Source organism: Pezoporus flaviventris, unplaced genomic scaffold (assembly GCF_033815535.1).
Source record: "Pezoporus flaviventris isolate CSIRO_AGI_PZ_B2104156 unplaced genomic scaffold, CSIRO_AGI_Pfla_v1 ptg000007l, whole genome shotgun sequence".
Taxonomy (NCBI): Eukaryota; Metazoa; Chordata; class Aves; order Psittaciformes; family Psittacidae; genus Pezoporus; species Pezoporus flaviventris.
Genome location: NW_026892555.1, coordinates 68,666,993 through 68,691,304, shown reverse-complemented (window position 1 = coordinate 68,691,304; position 24,312 = coordinate 68,666,993).

Genomic DNA, 24,312 nt, shown 5'->3' with positions numbered 1-24,312 from the left:
GGAAGAATATCAAGTTGCTCTTGGAGTAAATCTTCCATGTTCAAGTTCTCCAGGGAATTTGGTTCATAAACTCTGTAACCTGGGTCAAATTTCAGTAAGTGGGGACTGTCAGGAGGTTAACTTCAAAAACACACTTCTGATCTGAAATAAAACACACCAGCCGCACATTCTCCCATTCAAATCCAGTCACACACAGTAGCTCTTAGGTTGAATATATTCTCTGCTTTCTCCTCTGGGACCCCAGAAATGACTGCTTGCTATTACATCCACAGCGGCAGTGTCATAAAGGACTTCAATTAATACCAACTACCAAAAAAACCAATCCTGACCTCTATGTCCTGTCCACTCACTCTAATGAGTAAAAAAATTGGCATGTTTTAACCCATCACCTGAGGTACACTTAGCACATACTAAATACTTGTGCTGTGATGATGGAAGGCACAGATGTCCTGACATCTTGGAGAATTTCTATCGCCCAGTTGAAAACTGTAGCATGATTAATTAACTGTTCAGTACCAGGCTGGTTATGTAGGAGCCTAAACCCAAGAGAAGTTTAATGTTATGTTCCTACCTGAAGCTGTAAATGCTAGACAGTAAAACCTAGCTGGGCTGAATCTCAGTCCTCTAAGCGGACAGATCCAGGAGGCATCCTCGGATTGTGACTGACACTGGAAAGCAATTAACTCACTGCAGAGAATAATAGCTGTGCTCCCAGAGACATTCTTCACAGAAATGAGTCACAGTTTCAACGATTTCAGGAATCACCCAAGCTCGTTGTTTTCAGGGTGAAACAATTAACTAGTAGTTTGGAAAGTGCATTACCAACAACACTGCAGAAAGGCAAACACTGCTGTTTCAGAGGGGTTGCTCACACACTAGATAGGAATGGTGAGTTTTCAGAAAACATGTCAGCCTTGCCATTTCAAGCATAGTAGAAGCACCATGAGAGTTTGACTTTCAGAGAACAACAGCCTCCTCACAGCATAAGTACCGAGATTAATTCTCTGTAATGTCAGGGAAGTATGTGTAGGGAGTAGAGATGCTACAGGTCCTTTTATACTGTTCTCAAAAGGCAAGACACAACTATCAGACTGCTTATACACATATATGCTCTGACAACGCGTTTCTGGGTACACACGTAAAAACGGATGGGTAAAGCCCATTAAAAAAAGTACAAATATAAATACAGAGCAAGCACTTAAAATGTATTCATACCCAGGTTTTCTTTTCATGTCTGCATCTTGGTTTGGTTTAGCTTAAGATAAGCTTTTCTGGCTTTTATTTATTCCCCAAGTTCTTTTTAACTGAAAGAAAGACAAGCATCATTTGTCAAGGGCTTTTTCCTCATCATGTATCTATTCTGACAGTGCTATTAACACATTACATGTTCTCAAAAATAAAGCTTTAGGACATTCTTTCGCAATCATTCCATGAAAGATCACCTTGCTAATTGCTAGTTAAAACAGAAAAACAGATCCCCTCAATAATTTTCTTCAATTTTCAGAACAATAATCTTCCTTCTACCCATACAAAAAATACAATACAGGGAGAGCAAAAAGTAATGGCCTCATTTAAATCCAAACCAGTGAAAATCCAAAATCCATGCAATTCATTGACTCTGCTGACATCTGTGAACAGATTTTGACCGCTAACTGGTGCAGCAGATCAAAGTTAAAGACAAATTTCTTTTGTTTTTCTTCAGACATATGAACTGTTTACGTGGCTAAAACTAATCATACCTGTGAACATCTGGAAGATTAAAGACTTTTCTGGTTTATTTTGCTAGTTTCATAAAACTTTTTTATTTTCCTAAGCAAGCATCTACCTCTTTCTGTGAATTTGTCAGCTGTGGTTACAATTAGAGATGGCGTATAAATCTCCAGTATGTTTAGAAAACTGGAAGCAAGCGTTATCACTGTGCCCTAATGTTTAAGTGTAAAGACTAAGATTACTAAATTAGGCAATAGCAAGCTTTCAGATTTTCTCCTTATATCCTGGTTTTAAAGGTTATGTGATTCCAAAAATTGCCCTAGAACATGAAGGTCAAATAAGAGGAAGACATCTCAGGACTGAAGCCTTAGGTCCACATCCACATACTTGTATAGGTGCCATTTAAATCATCCTCAATCACTTTGAAGTTTGAAGCAAAAAATTCCAGATGAGTCCTGAGGACAACTTCAAACAAATATCTGGAAAACTGCAGAAGCTCTAGGTTTACTACAAAGTTTTGTGGAAAGGGTAAGTTACACTGATGATGTTCTTCCTGCAAATAACTCATTTCTCTAATTATGTTCCTTCACGCTCAGAACAGAAGAGTTAAAAACTGGAATCCTTCATGACATAATCATGATTGTCGTGTAGAAAACTACTTATACTGCTTGCTGCTAAACGCCATGGAAAAGACTTGAATTTTATATACTTTTCTCCAGCCTCCCTGTAATTGCAATTGCATTACTAGTTTAGTAGCACACTAGTAGCACACTTTCCTGTAACATATATTTTTAACAAGTAAATGCATCTGAGCACTGAAAGAAAAGGGTACAGCCTAGAATGATCTTGTTCAGATGAGGCTGTTAAGGAACTAAAGCCATAACATATGCAAGCAGGATTTAACTTTTATAAGCATGCTCGTCACAGCTGATCCATAAGGGCAGTTAAAGCTAGCCTTACATACACTGAAGTACTGATGGCAGCGGGGACAAAAGTATTTCGACAATTAAGTCATTCTTCTAAAAAAAAAAAAAAATATATAACATGCTTTAAAAAGGACCACCCTTTGTTTTATACTTAATTAATGCAGGAAACTTCCTATAATAATGCAACATCATACAGCAAAGGGAGGAATAACCTCTCAGTCTTTACATGCTAAAATCTTTATCAGTAATCTACCAGGTCAGGAACTCTGTGGCAGTTTTGAAGTCTTCTCAGACTTCTAATTCTCTTTTATTTTCTAATATTTTCTTAAATTAGTCCTACAACACATAAGAGGTTAAGCCTTAGGTCAAAGCTGTTAAAATATACAATCCCTCTTTATAAATAAAACTATCTCCAGCCTACCACAATGATCCCACTGGACATTTGCACAGCTAACCTACTCATAAGTGACCTGAAGATTAACATAGCCCATCTACAGCTCATTTCTGCTTTTCAAATGCAAAAATCTGACCCACACTGAAGTCTGTCTACATCAGTGTGCCACTGAGTGAATTCCCATAAAGTGAATATAGGTTTAAAGAGATTATTGCACACATTATGGTTCCTTCTGTATTTTCACAAAGGTTTTCATTTTCTATTTGCCAAACTATCCTAATTTTTCCAGTTCCACTGAACTAAAGATGATTATTTATTTCATACCCCATGGTCTGCAATTTATCACATGACTTTGTCTTTCTAAATAATAAAAAAAAAAGAGGTGTAAAAAGAAATTAAGTATTCCATCAAATTATTTTTGGTGGTAAGGAAGAATGACAGAAATCTGAAAGGCAGCTGTGGATTCCATTCTTGTTTTTCTCCACACATTTAACAAAATAAAGCAACACAGAAGCAGCTGATAACCTCTAATAGTTTTGTCACAGACAAGTCCAAAACCAAACTTATTAATTTGGTCGTTGTACCTTCCACAGTGTCCAAGAAGCAAATCTGACCTTGGCTGTTACACAGTCTTCTCTCCGTCCAGGACCGTAAGCTGTTTTATTCAAAGCCCATCATCTTTGTCCTCTTCAATACAAACCAACCCATACCTACAACTCCCTTCGTCTGAAAGAAGGAACATATTCAGAATTGTTCATGTGAAAAATAAAGTGGCTTATGAAAAGGTTGCCAAACCACAGAGAACTACTGAAAAGAGCTTGCTCAGAAGCTTAAAGGATGAAAAGTATTTTTTCCAATCTGTATTCTCATCCATCATGCTTGATGAGCATATATAGATTCCAGTGTTTGATTACTTAAACTTCAAACAATTAAAATGAAATTGACCTTTTCAATAAGCTTCCTTTAGATAATTTCTTGTTATCATGCCTTGGTACTACCCTAGCAATTATGTCTGTAAATACTAAAACCCACCTCTAGATTATTTCTTTTGGCTGTATTACATTTTAAAAATTTTCATATGTTCTGTGTGTTCTACAGAAGCATCAAAAAAACCTATTGTAGAATCACAGAATAGATTGGGTTGTAAGGGACATTATCTAAAGGACTGGATTTCTTTTCATTTTTTAATTACTTTGTTGTGCTGAGAAAAAGTTATTTAACGGTCACTTTTATATCTGTATCTCATGCCAAAAATTGAAGCATGCCAAATTAAAAATCTAAGATCTATTCTCCTCAAAAAACATTAGTAAAAATTATTAAGTACTTTGATAGTGGCAACGCTATCAAAGAAAAGCAAATAGCTCTGAACAGAAACACTTGAATCTTCTCAATTTTTCTTTATAGACTCAGTGGCTTTCTATTCTATTTCTATTCAGTGGAAATGAAATAATGAAAATGTTTTATTACAAAGTGCATGGTGGAATGAGCAAATTTTATCTGTTACATCATATTTACAGAAAAATAAGGCTGAGCTTGCAATTAATAGCATTAGGAACTCCACTACAAGTTTGTGCAAGCTGTTCACACTTTTTTTAAGGATTCACCTTACCTGAAGACTCACATCAAGACAAGTTGCTAACAGAAGATTAAATGAATTTTTACCAAACAAGTTTCAATGTAATTGATCTTGCTTGAAATAGCATTGACCCAATTATAGACATAAAAGCATAAACTACTGTGACTTTGAATATTTTATGTTTGTGCTGTATCTACACAAATACATCACTCTTCCAGATTGTACACAGAATAAGCGAAAACACAAGCATGAGTTAATATACGGACCTAATACTGTTTAGTTTCCCTGAAAGCAGGGGAGGAGGTGGGTATCAGTAGCCCAAGGTGATGAGCTACTAATGAGTCAAAAGAAAAATAAAAGCCGATTCATTAAATAATTGACAGAAACCAAAAGTTTGCCTTAAATGAACAAATCAATGAACTATTGGGCAAATTTGCTACCTATTTGAATGAACACAGAGAAAGGACCATGTTAAATTAATAATAAAGACATTAGCACATCCACAAATGCAGCCTGTAGATGGCAAGAGAATAAACTCCCTGACAACTTTTCACTCAAATAAAGAAACTTTTTATTTAGCTCAAAATCGACCCACTGGATCAGTTTCTTAAGGTCTATCTTCCTCTCTCAGTAAAGGTTATATATAAGTACAAATGAACCTTCAGAGTTTCACTACGTTACAGCAGGCTGAGTTTAAATATCACATTTCTGATTTGGGACTTGAAGGGGAAAACATAAGTAAACACCTCCTTAAATTCCACCTCTCAAACTTCGTAGTTCTTCCAAATCTCAGATTCAAGCAATAAGCAGAAATTATCTGCAACACGTGGTCACCGCTGCTTATTTAATTTGCCTACTATTATTCACCAATTAGCTATAACATTATTATTAAACATTATTACTAATACTACTATTTGTCAATAAGTAATAATGCTATGTATTGCAGTACGATCTTGGGAAAGCAATCCTATGTATATTACTTAACCCAACTTCAAATTCAATATATTATTTTAAATAACTTTCAAAATCAAAGACAGAGTTCAATCAAGGAAAGCAAAACAGAAATGCATTGCCCAAGCTAAACATCAATGCAGGTCAAGTTCTGCCACATATATTAATGCTGGTTCCGTGTTGCTCAGTACAATACATAAGTAAGGGATCAAAAAGCTTGCTGCTGCTGATAAATCACACCGCACATACCCAAAGGATCTGGGGTAAATGCTTAAATCTTACCCAACAAAAAGCTACACAGCCCTGCTACTATTGCACAAGTGAGAGTTCATAAATTAGCCACACCCTGGTCAGCATCTCACCCCATCCACAATAGTCTGCATATGTTTCCTTAACCTCATATGCAACTGCAAGAAACAAGCTTCCTTCTTGTTCTGGGTGATGTGCCATTAAATTGTGTCTCACCTGTGAGATGATTCTCTAAGCACTTCACATCAAGTTCTGGTGCTGCAAACAAGATTAAATAGCCCTCTTGTCAGAAGTATTATATGTCTGATTCTGTTTCCATACTGTTAGCAATTTGCAGTGGCAAATGTAGTGCAAGGTAATGTCATACTATCAAGAAAGCTACATAGGGAGATAGAAGCAGTTAGGTTATATTGTTTGAAAATATTCATTCTATCTTTCTGCTTAAAAACAAGTAATCTCAATATAATAATCTAAACTGTGGGGCACTGTATGTAAGGCATGAAAAATTAAAAAAATGCCAACTGAAATGATATCACATGATAAATAATTTAATGGATGAGCTTTATAGAATGTAAACATTCCCAAATTACTTCACCATGAATTAGTAATCAAAGATAAATTATTTAAATTTCTGCTGCAAAGGGGAAAACTAATGTGATCATAAAAATTCCTTGTAAGAGAATTCCAGACTAAAAGTATGTTTTGAAGGAAGGTAATTTATGCTCCAATAATTTATAGATATAAAATTGTGTTTCTGCAGTCAAGATGATTTAATTTCTGCACTTACCACAACAAATGTTTGAAGCACAGTGATAACCTTCTTTTGCAACTGTGCAATACCATAAACACCAGGAAGGTCTTTTCATAAACTAGAATTACTCTGTCTGATTTTCCAGGAGCTGCCTTCAGGAAGTCAATATGTGAGAATACAGTCATTACTGTGTTTTAAAATACTTACATTGTAATTAATCTTCAAGAGTGATGCGCCTAAAAGCGTCAGCACTGTAAGAGGCAAGAGATTTTTATCTATTAAGATGCAAATATCCAACAGCTTAGTCTCTATGAGAATTTTCCTTACTGAAGAGACAATTGCAGACTTCTCTTAGCTTACTCTCAAATCCTGAACTATTGATCACTGTAATTTGCTTAGTTTCTTATGATAAGTATGTGCTTTTTCTTTCTCTCTTTTTAAGTTTAATTTATATTGTCAGCATTAAGGACAACACAGTAAAACAGTTCAAATACAAAAAAAGTGATTGACAAATTCTGGTCAAAGCTCCCAGTGACAAAGATATCTGTGGCACACTTACTGTAGCTTAAGAAATATAGTAAAAAGAGATGGAAATCCATTCCCAATCAGGCACACAAGCAGGCATCTGGAGAGAAAGCTGCTGCACTGGGGTGCTCACTAACAGGAGGGAAGAACCATGCTTTCATTAACAGCAAGTGTGTGTACTTGTGGAATCTCAAGTTTGCAACATGGGGGAGGCTCAATAAGATCTCTAACCATTGGGCTCAAGCTCCTTGAAAACATAGATAGTAACTAGAATAAATGTAAACACCAGTTTCTGTTTTATCAACAAAGAATGAGAGTAAGCAAGGCAGAATATAGCTTTCAAGCACTCTCTTAGAATTATATACTTAATTTCTGTAAAATAATTTGAGGATTTTTCTACCTTAAGTACACCTGGATATTTCTTTTCTTAATTTATTTTCATAATGGCTTATGACAATAATAAAGAGATTATAAACTACAGAAAACAAACTCATCTTTACTATTCTATTTCTTTTTATAAATATTATCATATTTACTATTCTGATGCTGTATCAGGATCCAGGACAAGAAAATTTAAAGGAGGGCTATAGGTGATGAAGTAATAAATATTTTCCTATGAAAGAATATCCATGTAAAAAAACAGTGGAGGCAGACAATATAGTGCCATGCAATTAGGAAAGGCACAAAGTCATTCTCTGAAAATCAGAGCCTAAAACATTGGTAAAGAAGACAGTAAAAAGTATGATGGGTTTGGAAATTCATATTTTGAAAAATATGCAAGAGCAACAATTGCTCAATTATTCTGTAAAATTACTTAGGTATCAGGATAGGGTTTGTATCAGGAGTAAGAGCACCACTAGCTCAAAGTAATTCTTCATGGGCACAACAGACAACACTGCAGATGGAGATAAATGGGCTATTAGTTTGGAAATACACTCAGTATTTATTTTGAGTTTACAGGCTTATCAGCTCCTGTCAATTACATTACCACAGAAAAGAAATCAACAAAACAAACTTGCCGTGCTGATCTAATCTCTTAAACAAGTTGATGAACTAAATATGATTCGAAAGTTAGTAAAAATACAATTTGTAGTAGTACCAGGGAAAAAGTACTTTAAAAAGTTATTGGGTTAAAATTAAGCCCATGTTCTCTTTCTTTCAAGAGGATGCAATTTTTTGAAAATGGCAACATGACAAAAACATCTGAAGGATAATTTGAGGAATGGCATTGTAAGAAGTGGAATTTCTCAACACAGTCAGAATAAAGCACAGATTAGCCAGCTTGCTGCTCTGGGAAACAAAACAACCTAATACAAAAATAATCAGTTACTTCATTCTTCAAGCATAGCTCTAACAGATGGAAGTAAAAAAAAAAATCTGCGTTTGTGTACGAATACCTATGATAGCCATCTTTTCTCTAAAGTGCCATTTAGGTTGCACATTCACACAAAACACAGTGGAAAAAGCTGAAACAAAATACTAAGGTCTATATTGACTACAGTCCAGCGGTATTAAAGAATAAGAAAGATTTGCAGGGCTCAAACTGAACAAAGAACAAATTCTGTTCAGAATAATTTGTAAAGTACAACAAGGGAGAACACTAGTAACTTGTGTTGTATAGGTATAAAACAAAAAAACAAATTAGAATCTGCTTAGTGTACCCCCAGAAGTAGAGAATAAAGGACCACAAAGATCAGAGACCTGTACAAGGAAGTCTATGTCCCATGCTGCATTCCAAATCAACCACCTTAGAACACAGCTATTTATCTCATAAGAGAGTAATACACAGCAGTAGAGGTAGCTACAGCCTTCTGGGTCTTGCAACTCAAATTCTTACATTGATAAAAGCCACATAACACTTACTATAAAATGGAGAGCAAACTAGAGGAAAGGTGAGGAGGATAAAGTCCATATTTTGAATTCTTTCATGACAAATTTAACAAAGGTCTGACAAAAATGTTGGCTTTGCATAATGGGCTGACAGCATTGCTGGATAACAGAACAACTGACATCATCCACCTGGTCTTGTGCAAAGCTTTTGACACTGCCCCACACAATATCCTTGTCTCTAAACTGGAGAAACATTGATTTCATGCGTAGAAATGCAATTTGTAGGATATCAATGTTTCTGACTCTTCTGGCTGATGGAAATCCCATGAACTCGATGTGAAGAAATAGGATCTTTGAAATGAGACAGTCAAAATCGGGATAATAGTCACCTCAAAGCAAGCTAAATATAATACACCAGTAATCTTTCCATGGTCATGATATGCAGTAAGCTCCCTTTATTTATTTATTTATTTATAAATAAATATTTTTTTCAAACTCAAATAACTAACAGAAGTTGTGTGCATTTTTTATTAGCTCAGTCTTGAAACTTCTGTACCAGTCATTATCAACTCCACAATTTCAAATAGAGCTTGCTTCACTTAGAACAGACAGCTTGGGGTACATATCACGGACTCTCCAAATTTCTATGCTTCTATGGCCACAGATGGAAGATCCAAAGAAGGAGAGAAAAAACACAGTTCTGACAGGGTAATCTGGAAACACTGATTTTTGAAGAATTTGATGTGAATGTTTAGAAATAATAATTCTTCAACAGACAAAACCAGAAAGATGTCTTATTGGACATTAAAAAGAGCAGGGAACAAAGCACCAGCATTTCTCTGATGAGGCTCAACAATTTATGTGAATCAAATAATAATACACACTAATACAAGGACACAGTAGCGATATAGAGGTTCACATGAAAAAGCTATATCAACTTGAGAATTAAGAGAATTAGTCGTAACAACTATCAAGACAAAATTTATTGTAGAATTTACCATTTAGCCATTAACCACTTTGTTAGAGGTGTAATTCTAGCACCAGTGTAATTGCCTTGGAAATAACCTTGATAATAGGTTTTGTGACTTTTTAAAATTTAAATGTGTGAGTCAGTCTGCAAGGTAAATCCTGAAGAGGAAAAAAGAAACTGCTGAGTTTAACACACTGAGGCTTTCTATGAAGATGAGGAGCCCACAGAAGAGTCAGGTACAGAGAAAACATACACTATAAATATTCTTTATGTAAAAAAATACAGGACAGGGAGGTATGAGTGTAAATGGGAACCAGGTCTCAATTTTTCTAAGCATTGAATGTGAAAGTTAAAAATTGTTATCTTAGTAATATGCTGGCAAAGTTGATAGATTACTTAATAGAGATCTGAAAGCTGTAATTAACACTGAAGCACAAAATTATACTGCAGTTTTAACAGACCTTGTAGGTTACAAAACTTAATATAAAGAATAGTCTGTATATGAACTTTGTAAGGGTGGTGGTGTTGGGTGAGGATGTTGTTAGTAGATGGTGGGATATGGAGATCCGTCTGAATTGTTTTGTTTTTCCACCTTTTTTTTCCCCATAAAAATCAATTAGTCTGTGAGTTTTGATTGTGAAAGGGGAGCTAACACTTTATATGACCATACTTCACTCTGTAGTCTGTCAAATTATTAATAGGGTATACTTTAAGCAGAAGATATAAGCATACAATTTCTTTTTCATCATAATATATTTTTTATTCTTCTGTGTGCAATTTTTAACATTTGCCTATGATTTTTTCTGAGTGATTAAGAGTGATGGGTATAAAAAAAAAAACATATCCATGTGCCTGCCCAGGAAATCTCAATGTCCTGTTTATTTGTTTTGGGTCTTTTTGGTTTTGGTTGTTTTTTTTGGGGAGGTCTTTTATATGAGAAAAAAAAACAGATTCACAAAGCTATTTGAATGGCTCACCCCAAAAAAATGGAAACCAGAGGAAGATGTATAAACTTTTTGTCTGAACAAGTCATTATCTACTAATTTTCACTATACATCTCTTGTGGATTCATTGGGTTTGATACCCCATGAGTGTCACTTCAGTCTGGTATCATAGTCTAAATAACAATGCTTTAAGTTATACTGAGAACAGCTGACTCGCATATATTCCTTGTATCCTTACAGCCCTATAGTGATAAAAGCTTTTAAGGGTCACAAGTGAACCTCTTTCCTACTTGAACCTGAATTATTTTTCCTACTGACTACTTGGCCTGTGAGCGCCCCTTGATGCAATTTGGTGACAGACCTTGAGGTAAGCTCATTGCAGGTGGCAAATCCAATGGAAAAGGCTTTGGTTTGGAACTCTTCAAGCTAGAATGCACTAAGAGGGAAAGAATGCTTTAAATCAGCATCAAATTAGCACAAGAGTTTTTTTCCTCAGTCCTTACGATATTTGTTTTTTAGGTTCTGAGGCTGGAAGAATATGTCATAATCTCAATTGCTACAGAAGATGCACAGTGAGAATCTCCTCATGGTCTATGTATCAACTTCAGTCTTTTCAAGAAAGCCAAAGAAGACTTTGAAAGCCAGTGACGTAGCAATTTAGAATTTAATCTACTGATTTTGATTTATCTTTACAGTTATATCTTGACCTTCAAAGTTTCTGGTTAACATCCTGGTGGCTGTCTAGAACCTCAAAATTGTTCTTATTTTTTTGGCTGTGTTTAGCTCACTACCATTCAGTGAGCTACCATTTTCATCTTTGTAATTTGACCTTGGGTGGCATCCATATAAAGGATTTATGTAAAATATTCAAGATCTTTTCAAAATCTTTTGCCTATCTTTTCTTTCTTCTTTCTGACTGTGCCATGTACCTCAATTTCTATGGCTTATACCAAAGCTAAGCTGTTTCGATGCCCTAGATTAAGTTACTAATTTAATTTTTAGCATTGGCATATATTCCCTTGCTTCTGATAATTACCAGCTCTGCACAAGTAAATAGAAAGCCACATATACACTCTGTTCCTAGATACCTAAAATTTTACGTTGTATATTACATGTTTTGAATTTAAGTCATGTAACTGATACCCATTACTGCTATTTATTCATCTTTTCCATTCTCTGACTTTTGCACCCTTACTAGTATGATATTATCCATTTAGCATTTATGTCACTTATGTTTATGTTTGTGACTATCCAGATGTTGCTGCTTCTTCTCACAGGCATTTTTCACTATTTTCATGAGCTCCTAAGGAGCCTCATACATTATTCTATTTTCCTTTTCTAGGGTCAAGCCATCCACAGTTAGTAGGCTTTCATCTGTCTCTAAGGTATGATTCCATTGAAATTCTGTTTTAAATTGTCATCTTCATCTACAAATGCACAGTCTTATGAGCAGCAGCTGAGCTTCCTATTCATCTTTGCTGTCTAGTGAGCCTTGGGTCCTTTCATGAAAGCTTTAGTTTGAATAGAAGCGCTTTCAGATGGATCACACACTTCAGATAGGTTGGAGACTTATGATCATCAAGGGTTATTTGTCTATTGGATTCTCATTCTCTTTCTTTCTGTCCCATGTATATATGAAAGTGTTGAACCTTTTAAGTTGCTGGCCATCTGCCTCCTTCATTTCATGCAGACATCAGCATCATGCAGCTCTTTCCATCTGGCTAAGCTTTCAGAAATGTTTTCATTTCAAAATCTACTGGAAATATTTTTCTAACAACAACTTTATTAGCCATCTGAGTTTTCCTTTGACACTTTGCCTTGTAATCAGATCAATTCTTTAAGGTAACTTCCAAAAATCAAAACACTTGGCTCCCCGATGTATTTCCTGTCGTTTAGATTGTATACACATGCTGAAAGGATAGGTCTCTCTTTTAAATAATGTTTATGGTAGTTATAACAACAACTCTGGTTAAAATAACTGCCTCATTATGTTAGGCATAATGCAAACTCAGTGAAATGACAGCCCTTTGGGACAAATTGTTTCCATCCAAATTCTTCTTCCAAGATCACTGACATGTCACCTACCAATAGAAGTCAATGCAGAAACATCAAAGAGAGGACTGATACGGGGACCTTTTACATCACAAAGAAGGTGACTAAATGCATATTTGCATAGTTAATTGCTTATTTGATGGTCACATAATTAGCTGCCATTTCTAGCTGCAGTTTAAACTCTTCATTTAGGCATAAAATAGCACCATTAAACATTTATTTTTTTCTGCATTCTTCTTGTTATTTCCAAGTCTAAGATACCAGATAAACACCTTGGTTGATTTAATTACTGTGAATGGATAATGTCCAGCTTCTAATGACATCCACTGTCTGTTTCTCTCGTCAACAGATCAGAAAGGGAAAAAGTAATTACTTTACTTTGTCTTTTGTTTTGTCCCTCAAAATTTATTACCTGCCAACTTGAACTATGTAGCAATGCCTTTGTGCTTCATCAGAGTTGAACATATTCAATAAAACACTGTGATGGCATTCAATTTTCCATTTTCTCAACTTTTCTTTCATTTCTATTGTAAAACAGTTTTTCTTATCTTTAGAACTTCTCTCTTACTTTAAAAACACTGGAAATTAATCTTTTTTACTACTTGCAGAATTGTTTCAATAAATTAAGGGGGAACAAGTGGGAGGTTGAAATGAAAAACTGATTTTTATTTTATGATCTCAATAAAATAACCTACTGAGAAAGAAAAATCACATATCAACAAATCACACTGTAATACAGTAAATCTTCTTCACCTTATGAGCTTCAGAGTTATATCAACAGGTTGAAAGTCAAAAAATGCCATAAAGCTCAGGTTAGAAGTTTAGGAGGGCAGGGGAGGGGAGAGAAGGCAGCAGAGTAATCTCTCAAGTGTCCAAGTTTCTTTCACACATAAAAGCAGAAACACCTGACACAGCACACAGGCCAGGAAACCAACTGCTTTCTACTCAGGGAAAATCAGCTAAGATGTTACTTAAATGCAAAATCTAAAAATACATGAACCACACTATTTCTCTGCCTTCTGTTGTACATAACTGCTTTATTCCTGGACACTTCATGAAACACAAACACTTCAAACACTCTAATGTTACCATGTGTTCATATATTGTGTTATGTGAACACATTTGCTTGCTTTCCGTACAACTTTTGCATACAACACTTTTTTCTCAAAAAGGCCATTACCCCACTATCGCCCTAAAGGCTTAGGTTTTAATTGTTTGGTGGAGAATAGGGAGAAGCCAGGAGAAAAGGGAAGAGAGAGAAAGGCATCGCACACATAGTATACTAGGTGACTCATAGGGAAAAACAGTGTTTGAGAATAACTGCAGCAGGCATTATTCCAGAAATAGATTACTCTGGAAGTCCATTAATTTTACTGTGAGGCATGAAGTGGGTAAAGACAATGGCCACTCTCAATGTGAAAGGCAAAGCTGCAATGGAATCCTTATCACATTAGCTAAGTAAGCATGGCAGGTGTCGGTGTTTAAGCCCAGTCAGTTAACTCAGAACCACACAGCTGCTCGCTCATTTCCCTCCTTCTTCCCCTCCACTCCCAGTGGTGTTTGGAGGAGAATCAAAAGAATGTAAACCCCACGGGTTGAGATAAGAATAGCCCAGTAACTAAGGTATAACACAAAACCACTACTGCTGCCACCAATAATAATAATAAGGCAAATAACAAGGGGAGAGAATATAAAACTAAAACTGGAAGGAAAGAAAATAAAACCAATACACACAAGTGATGCACAATACAGTTGCTTACTATCCATCAACTGATACACAGCCCGACCCAAACAGCGATCTGGGCCTCCCCCCAGTTCATATACTGGGCATGATGCCCTGTGGTATGAAATACCCCTTTGGCTAGTTTGGGTCAGGTGTCCTGTCTCTGATTCCTTCCCAGCTTCTCTTCTCACTGGCAGAGCACGAGAGACTGAAAAGTACTTGATTGGAGTAAACATTACTTAGCAACAACTAAAACATCAGTGTGTTATCCGCTTTGTTCTCAGACTGAAGGAAAAAACACAGCACTGCACCATCTACCAAGAAGGAGGAAAACAACTTACAGCTGTAACCAAGACACAAGTCTTTCAGCAGGCTCCTAAAGATCTGAAAGAAAGAGAGAGTCTCCAGCCTTGAAACAGGATGAGGATATTTCCTTGGAGGACAGCTCTACACCTCAACCATCTGACACCTACTGGACGCCTACCTATGCTAGCAATGCACACCAAATGCTGGCATTGAGTATCATCTCCTCTATGAAACTGTGAAATACATCTCTGTTGCCACATCCTTATGCCACAGTTTTTGCAGTAAATGCAGTTTATAGTGGGAAGAGTAAAAGAATTTAAGTCAACAGGCAGAGAAATTGAGTATCTGCTGTCAAACTGCTGCATGTCAATAAGGTTGTACAACAAATATTTGGGGACTTCTGTATTGACTAGTGACAGGCAACATGTAGTGAACTAAGTATCAGACAGAACATTCTCAAATATGCTTGTGATATTCATCATTGTCTCGGTATCTTATACATCAGTCTAAATGTACAAACCTTACAGCTATTAATCACAAAGTGATTTCTGAACCAAGATTGTGATCCCTCTGCACAAAATATATATGCAGACTTTTAACATGTACTACATTATTTTCTTCATCATCAGCTGACTGCACATGCCTTAGAAAAGTTATAGATTTACTGAAAGTCTAAATATGTCCACTGATATGAACAACACCGAAAAAATGTCCCCTTGCATATGTTTAAGCACACCACATAAAATGAAAGAAATATTGCTATACACAGACATTTACAGCTGGGCAAAAACTATCAGTTGCTGGTATGAAAATAACTTGTGGCTCCTACGTGTCATTTCCCTTAATCTTTATTATTTCATGCATGTGTAACACTCTCCAGTTCTCCAAATTTACTCCTGTTTCACAATCCTCTGAGCAAGAGCAGATGAGGCCCATCAGGTTTATACATTTTTATTACATACTCATGGATTTTAGTGTTCTTCTTTGCAGATATAAGGCTTTATTTATTTAAATGTGGCATTCACCCTTTAGTGCATTTATTACAAGGCTGACATTTTACTTTTTTTTTTCCCCATCAGAACCAAACACCAGGAGCATTAACTTTTACTGTAGCCTTTATAAGCATTTTTCCAAGTTAGAAGTTTTCAAGGCAACTGATCACTTAGATGTGGTATTGGCCTGTATAATTTTACTTCAGTTTCCTGTTAGAAGTCACACATGTTAGTCAAAGTACAAGATAAGATTCTCCCAAATAATGGTACTGCTTTGTGACTCAAGGAAGAGGAAGTACAAGATCGCTTTGGGCAAATGTGAAGTGTTGTTGGGTTTTTTTTAAGTTTTCTGAGCCAGGAAAGAAAATCCTGATTTCACTCAGAGTGAAAAGAAACAAGAGATCCTTCTTATCGCATTTTGATCTGTTCAAGAAGACCTTTCTGTTCTGCTTGTCCACGTAATAAGAGTAAAAGGAAAGTTGGAAAGAAGGATTTGGGAGCAGGAGTGAGACAAGGAATCAGGGTTAAACTGGCTTTGCTGCTTTTTTAATAGTCCAGCTGCATCTTTCTTGAGAGATTATCTCACAGAAAGGTTATAAACCATTTGTTCCTTGTATTGTTGACACTGCTAGCTTTCCTGATACTAATGCACCAGCATATTATCCTAAGAGCATTTACCAGAAGGAGTTTTCCTGGTCAGAACTGTCACCACTAATGAAACCAGTTATTCTGTTCCAAACTGTTCAGCCTATAATAGAGAGCAGGAAAACACCTGCTTTTTAGTCTTCCAGAGGGAAAAATTGTCAGGCAGTTAGTTTTGCTTGGGCAATAATTTGATTCCTTTGGATTTTTTTGCATGTAATAGCCACTTCAGCAGAGAAATGCATAAGATGCCATTTGGCTGTCATTGGGATTTCGTGATTATGAACTCCTAAGCACTAGAGCAATTATTCATATTTAACAGGAAAGAGTTTAAATAAAGTTACTTATTTTGTCACAGAATCTAAAGTAACTCTAATTGTGTGATGAAAGAAATTGCTGGGGTTATACTGGAATTAAGAGTGCCAAAGAATATACAATTCACTTATTTTTCCAGTTACTCCAACTCTACAATTTCCTTTTCAGCAGAACCTCTAAACTTTTCTTCATAGCACTAAATGCCACAAAACCCTCAGGTGTACTTGTCATGTGCTTGGCACGGTTAGGAAAACTGCTCAGGCACAAAGTCCCTAAGAAGCAGACAATACTTAGGAGGTGCACAGCAGCTGCCCTTGCCACATGAGACAGCAGGCTGTTCTCTGCCTGTTAGGAAACACCTCTCCCCTAACTATCCTCTTTCCCACTGACTCCCCTAGAAGCGCAGCCTTTTCCAACCAGATGAATCCTGCAGCTCTCAGGGGGGTGCCTGCAAGACCCATCCTCAAGCACCGCAGTAATTCCTGCTGCGGTCAATGTGTAACACTCAAGCATTAAAACAACCAGCAACGTTTTTAAATCACCAGGGACATTCTTAAAGGTCTTTCTTGTGTGTTTTCTGTTTCAAACTTGTTTTTCTTTACTGCAATTTCTATCCTAGGTTACTTTCCAGTCCCTTTGCTACTGTCATGTTTGTTAGCAGCCCCATCACAGCAAGAAATGTTTATTTTAATACTAGCTTGTTCCTTTTATCATCTTATCACAAATCATTTTACAAAAAGGTTAGTATTATACTTCCCATTTGCTACATGAAAATGGAGGATCTGAACCTGGAATTCAAGTCCTTCAAATTACAGCTGAATGGTAATAATGTGTAATATTTAAGCATAACATTCTCTATTTTGATGTAACCAAACACAAACCAAAACATAGATAAAACCAGTATTTCTAATGGTTTAGGCTTAATAAGAGATTTCTCTTATGTATTTTAAATGTCAGGCCAAACAATGCTTGAAAATGTTGCTTTAAGTTACTTTCACTGGAAAGGTATTTATAGAGATGCACTGTTAGGAAGGTAGTTGTCTTTTCTCTACCTCCAGTACATCCATTCTGGCCCCGCAACTGTCAATCAGTTTCTTGATTCAGAGTGATCTTGGATGACAATAGAAAAAGATAAAGGTTAAAAAAATCTCGATAGTCTTTATTATTTCTGGATGTGACAGCAGTATTCAAGAGAGACAAACTAAAGGATTTCCAAGTTGATTATAACAAATGTCTGTCTGTATATAGATTTATAGTTACTCTCTGAGGGAGTGCTAGCTGGTGCTAAATTTAATTATAAAAACACTTTTACAGACTTGCTATTCTGGATAATAATCCCCCAACCACTATTAATCTTTTATGTTGAATAACTCCATTCTTGGAAAGTTCAGTTTGCAGAATAAAAAAAGATTCTTCATTCTGTCATGATTATTTTTTACAATTTGAATTTACTCCATACTAAACTGTTTTCACAACGAAGAAAAAGGCTAAATGAACTTCTGATTTGGAAATAACAGAAACATGGCATTGTTTGGAAATAACAGAAACATGTGCAGCCTTCTAGATATCAAAGAAACATTGAAGCAGAGCTTTTTCTTTATTGTTTGGTCTCTACTTAGTTTTGGGGGAGCTCTTTTGTATGGATGAGGGCGAACTCACAGCCTGTCAAGAAAATCACTTCTACTTTAACCCCAAGGAAATACTGTAGGGATTCAGAAGTCTCTATTTCACAATTATCAGAAAAACTAAAGTGGAATTCCTAGATTAATGTCCTCAAATAAATAGTTTTGTAGGCCTGCATGAGCTTACTAAAGCTACTCTTTGTTTTTTAAAACCAGAAGATGCTAGCTATGGTTTAGCACCATCACAGCATCTTCATAATACACATATTTTCACAGAATCACAGAATCCCAAGGGTTGGAAGGGACCTCAAAAGATCATCTAGTCCAACCCTCCTGCAAGAGCAGGGTAACCTAGAGTACATCACACAGGAACTTGTCCAGGCGGCCCTTGAATATCTCCAATGCAGGAGACTCCACAACCCCCCTGGGCAACCTGTTCCAGTGCTCTGTCACTCTCACAGTAAAGAAATTTTTCCTGATGTTCACATGGAACCTCCTATGCTCCAGTTTACACCCATTGCCCCTTGCCCTATCACTGGACATCATTGAAAAAACCTAGCTCCATCATCCTGACACTCACCCTTTACATATTTGTAAACATTGATGAGGTCACCCCTCAGTCTCCTCCAAGCTAAAGAGTCCCAGCTCCCTCAGCCTCTCCTCATAAGGGAGAAGTTCCACTCCCTTAATCACCTTTATGGCTCTGCTCTGGACTCTTTCAAGCAATTCCCTGTCCTTCTTGAACTGTGGGGCCCAGAACTGGACACAATATTCCAGATGCGGCCTCACCAAGGCAGAGTAGAGGGGGAGGAGAACCTCTCTTGACCTACTAACCACACCCTTTCTAATGCACCCTAGGATGCCATTGGCCTTCTTGGCCACAAGGGCACATTGCTGGCTCATGGTCATCCTCCTATCCACCAGGACCCCCAGGTCCCTTTCCCCTTCACTACTGTCCAGCAGGTCAGCCCCCAACCTGTACTGGTACATGGGGTTGTTCTTCCCCAGATGCAAGACTCTACACTTGCCCTTGTTGAATTTCACCAAGTTCCTCCCTGCCCAACTCTCCAGGCTGTCCAGGTCTCACTGAATGGCAACACAGCCCTCTGGTGTGTCAGCCACTCCTCCCAATTTAGTATCATTAGCAAACTTGCTGAGGGTACATTCAGTTCCCTCATCCAGGTTGTTGACGAAAATATTAAACAGCACTGGTCCCAGCACCGACCCCTGAGGGACTCCACTAGTCACAGACCTGCAGCTAGATTCTGCCCCATTGACCACAACTCTCTGCCTTCTTCCTTCCAACCAGTTCTTGATTCACCTCTCTACCTGATCATCAAGCCCACACTTCCTTAGCTTATCTATGAGGATGCTGTGGGAGACAGTATCAAATGCCTTACTGAAATCAAGAAAAAACACATCTACTGCTCTACCATCACCCAGCCACCTAGTTACTTCCTCATAGAAGGCTATAAGGTTGGTCAAACTTGACTTCCCCTTGGTAAAACCATGTCGGCTGCTCTTAATGACCCCCTCATCCTTGATATGCCTAGAGATGGTGTCAAGAATAAGTTGTTCCATCACCTTTCCAGGGATGGAGGGAAAGCTGACCGGTCTATACTTACCCGGGTCCTCCTTCTTGCTCTTCTTATAGACTGGTGTGACATTTCCCATCCTCCAATCCTCAGGCACCTCTCCTGCTTCCCATGACTTACCAAAGATGATGGAGAGTGGCTCAGCAATGACCTCCGCCAGCTCCCTCAGCACCCGCGGGTGTATTCCATCCAGACACATCGATTTATAGATGTCCAGATTACTTAACTGATCCCTAACCCAATCCTCATCCACCAAAGCAAACTCCTCCTTTATCCTGACTCCTTCTGGGGCTATAGGGATCTGGGTCCCCCAGGGAGAGTCTGCAGGAGTAAAGACAGAGGCAAAGAAGGCATTCAACACCCCTGCCTTCTTTATATCCTCTGTCTCCAGGGCACCCACCTCGTTCAGCAGTGGGCCTATATTGCCTCTTGTGTTAGTTTTATCTGCTATGTATTTGAAGAAGCCCTTTCTATTGTCCTTAACCCGACTTACCAGATTAAGTTCCAAGGAGGCCTTAGCTGTCCTAATTGCCTCCCTACATCCTCTAACAACTGTCCTATATTCCTCCCAAGTGGCCAGCCCCTCCTTCCATAATCCATAGATTCTCTTTTTCCATACAAGTTTGCCCAGCAGTTCCTTTTTTAACCATGCTGGTCTCCTGGCTCCCCTACTTGACTTCCTACTCATTGGGATACTCTGATCCTGAGCTTGGAAGAAGTGGTTCTTGAATGCTGACCAACTATCTTGAGCCCCTTTACCACCTAGTACCCTTTGCCATGAGACTTCCCTTAGCAATTGATTGAAGAGGCCAAAGTTGGCCCTTTGGAAATCCAGAAATGTGGCTTTGCTAGGTATTCTATTCCTCCCACACAGGATCCTAAACTCCACCATCTCATGGTCACTGCAGCCCAGGCTGCCATTGATCATCACTACTTCAACTAGACCCTCCTTGTTGGTGAGTACCAGATCCAGCAGCGCTCCTCTCCTAGTTGGTTTGTCCACCATTTGCACTAAGAACTTATCATCAATGCACTGGAGGAACCTCCTAGACTGTGAATGATTGGCTGTGTAAGTCTTTCAGCAAATAGTTAAAATCCCCCATGAGGACCAAAGTACATAGTTGTGAGGCTGCTTTCAGTTGCCTGTAGAAAGCCTCATCAACTCCTTTGTCCTGATCAGGAGGTCTATAATAGACCCCCACAACTGTATCACCTGTACCAGCCTGTCCCTTAATTCGTACCCACAGACTTTCCACTTGCTCCTCATCTGCCCCTGGACAGAACTCAATATATTCTCGTTGCTCTCTCACATAAAGAGCAACTCCACCACCTTGCTTTGCTGACCTATCTTTCCTAACAAGGACATAGCCATCCATGACCACATTCCAGTCATGTGAGCTGTCCCACCATGTCTCTGTAATTGCCACCAGTTCATAACCTTTAGACTGCACACAGACTTCTAACTCCTCCTGTTTATTCCCCATGCTGCGTGCACTGGTGAACAGGCATTTCAGGGAGCAAGCAGAGCATGCTAGTGGCACCCTTGGAAGGTGGGAGGCCTTCTGGTCTTCATTAACACTAGAACAATGCCCCACTAGTTCAAACCCAGCTACAACCCCCTTGCACTTTGAATCTAACCTAATGCTCTGTGAGTGAGCTCTGCTAGCTCTTGCCCTGGTACCCTTTTTCCCCTGCAGGACAGGGTCTAAACAACTACCCTTTCCCTCAAATGAAACAAGAGATTGAGAGTTCTCCCTAGTCCACTATCCTTCAAGCCCTAGCATGTTTCTCTTGGGCTTGTCCCCAACAGGCCCAGTTATCTCCCCTTCCTACCTAGTTTAAAGCCCTGTCAATGAGCCCTGCTAACTCCTGCCTCAAAAACCTTTTCCCCCTCTGGGACTGGTGTATCCCACCTGCCACCAGCAAACCAGGTGTCTCATATAGCAGCCCATGATTAAAAAAACCCAAAACCCTGCCTTTGGCGCCAGTCATGTAGCCATACATTAATCTGCAGACTCTTCCTATTTATCTCTTCACCCTTGCTTGTAACAGGTATGGAGGCAAACACCACTTGTGCTCCAGACCTTCTAACCAGCCATCCCAGGGCCCTGAAGTCTCTCTTCATTGCCCTTGCCCTCCTTATAATAATTTTATAACTGCCAACCTGAAAAACCAGCAGCGGATCGTAGTCAGAGGGCTGCACCAGATCAGAGAGTTTCCTTTTAACATCTCCAGTCCGAGCCCCAGGTAGGCAGCAGACTTCCCTGTGGGATGGATCTGGTCGACAAATTGGTCCTTCTGTTCCCTTCAGAAGGGAGTCACCATCACAATTACTCTTCTTTTCTTCTTGGCTGAGAAAGTTCTAAGGCATGGGGGTGAGCGACAAGCCCTAGGTGACTCACTAGATAGATCTACCCCTCCATCACCATTTACCTGGCCCTGTAGTTCCAAGACCTCATACCTGTTATTCAAGGGCAACTGGGAGGAAGGAAGGGATTGTGAGGGTTTTCACTTACCTCTTTGAGGAGGGACCTCCCTCCATACTTCCTTGTCCCTTAAGTTTACTCCTTCTGTCTGATGGTAGGAGGGAAGGGGATCCATCACTTGTTCAACCACTTACCTCTGCCCTTGCCTTAGGGTGTGGCTCCACCAATCTATTTCACTTTCACATTCTCTGATGTCTCTCAACCTTTCAAAGTCCTCCCTCAGTTTAGCCACCTGCCTGAACAGATCATTTATTCTCTCACACCGCACACAAGCGGTGTCACTGGCTGTCTCTGGTACAAGTGCCGGGCTCAGGCATTCACTGCAGCCAGAGACCTCCACAGCCGCATGTCTGCAGGAAGGCTCAGTCTGGGTACCCACATTATTCCTCACTACAGGTTTCGATCGAGTGGTGACCATGATCTATCTGGTCCATCGGTCCGTCTACATCTCTCTGCACAAGCAAGCAGTCCTTCCTCCTGCACTCCACGCGAGTCCTCTTGACCAGGCGGACACCCCACTCACCTGCCCACGCAAACTGCCTGCTCACACTCCCCGGGCAGGTTTTTAACCGCTCACAGTTGGTGCCACTCCTCCTGGCTCTGCCCCCTGTGAGTCAGCTGCTCGCGTCAGCTGAGCTGCAGGCTCCTGCGCAAGTCCTGTCGAGGACTTGAGGCTCCTTTCTCGGTGGCTCTTGTCGCTCTGAGTTGAGGCTCCTGGACGCTGATCTCGCCCCACTCCGCTCCGGTGTTGCAGGCGTCCTCTCTCAAGCTACTCACCCCAGCAATTTTTCACAGTAAGTGCTATAATGTTTAGCTTCCTAATAGAGTGCGTATAGCATAATGGTATATTGAAATCTTCTTTTAAGGTGTGATTACTTTGGCAGGACAGAGAAATCAACCTTGAACATTACTTTTTTATTTTGTAAACCTCAATTACCCAGTATGATTCAAGCTCCTCAAATATTTGATATTAAAAATAATAAGAAGGAGGGGAAAAAAGTACAGGGGGGGAATAACAGTTACAATGGTGAACCAAAGTCCAGACCCTCAGCAAGTGAAAGTTGTCCTTGCCCATGGCAGAAGGGTAGGAACTAGATGAACTTTACAATCTCTTCCAATTCAAACCATTCTATGATTCCGTATTCTATGATTAATGAGCCTAATTTATAATTTATAATTTATAATTAATTTAACAAATTTAACATTTGGAAACCTAAATAAACATTAGACACAAAGAACATAACTTAACTTAGGTGAAACAAGTAATTCTGCAAGCAGCAGAGAAATAGAAAACTCACTGTTCTTCTATAGATCTGAGTTTTATAGTTGATTATGAGCTGTGACTGAAGTTTTCTCCCTGGCATGGGAATTCTCCCAATTTTCATGACCAAAACACATTATTGAAATGAAAATGGAGAATTAATCTAAATTTACATAAAAATTAAAAAGTATCTGAAATTATGATTAGATGCCTTCACCTACTAAAGCTTATTTGCAGATTTCCAAAATACCTTAACTAAACCCTAAACCCACTAAAACTAGTACAGCCGGTGATCTTACTTCACTTAGTTCATAGATTGATAAAGGCCTTCAGATTATCTCATATAGTTTAAACTAAACACCTCAGATAAATATTAATACTTTCCATGACTACTAGACCTCCTCTACAGAAGAAGGGCATAATGACCTGATCAATGACTCAGCTACTCTGTAATTATCAATGGGTTGATAACCTTCTATCCAGCCCTAGAAA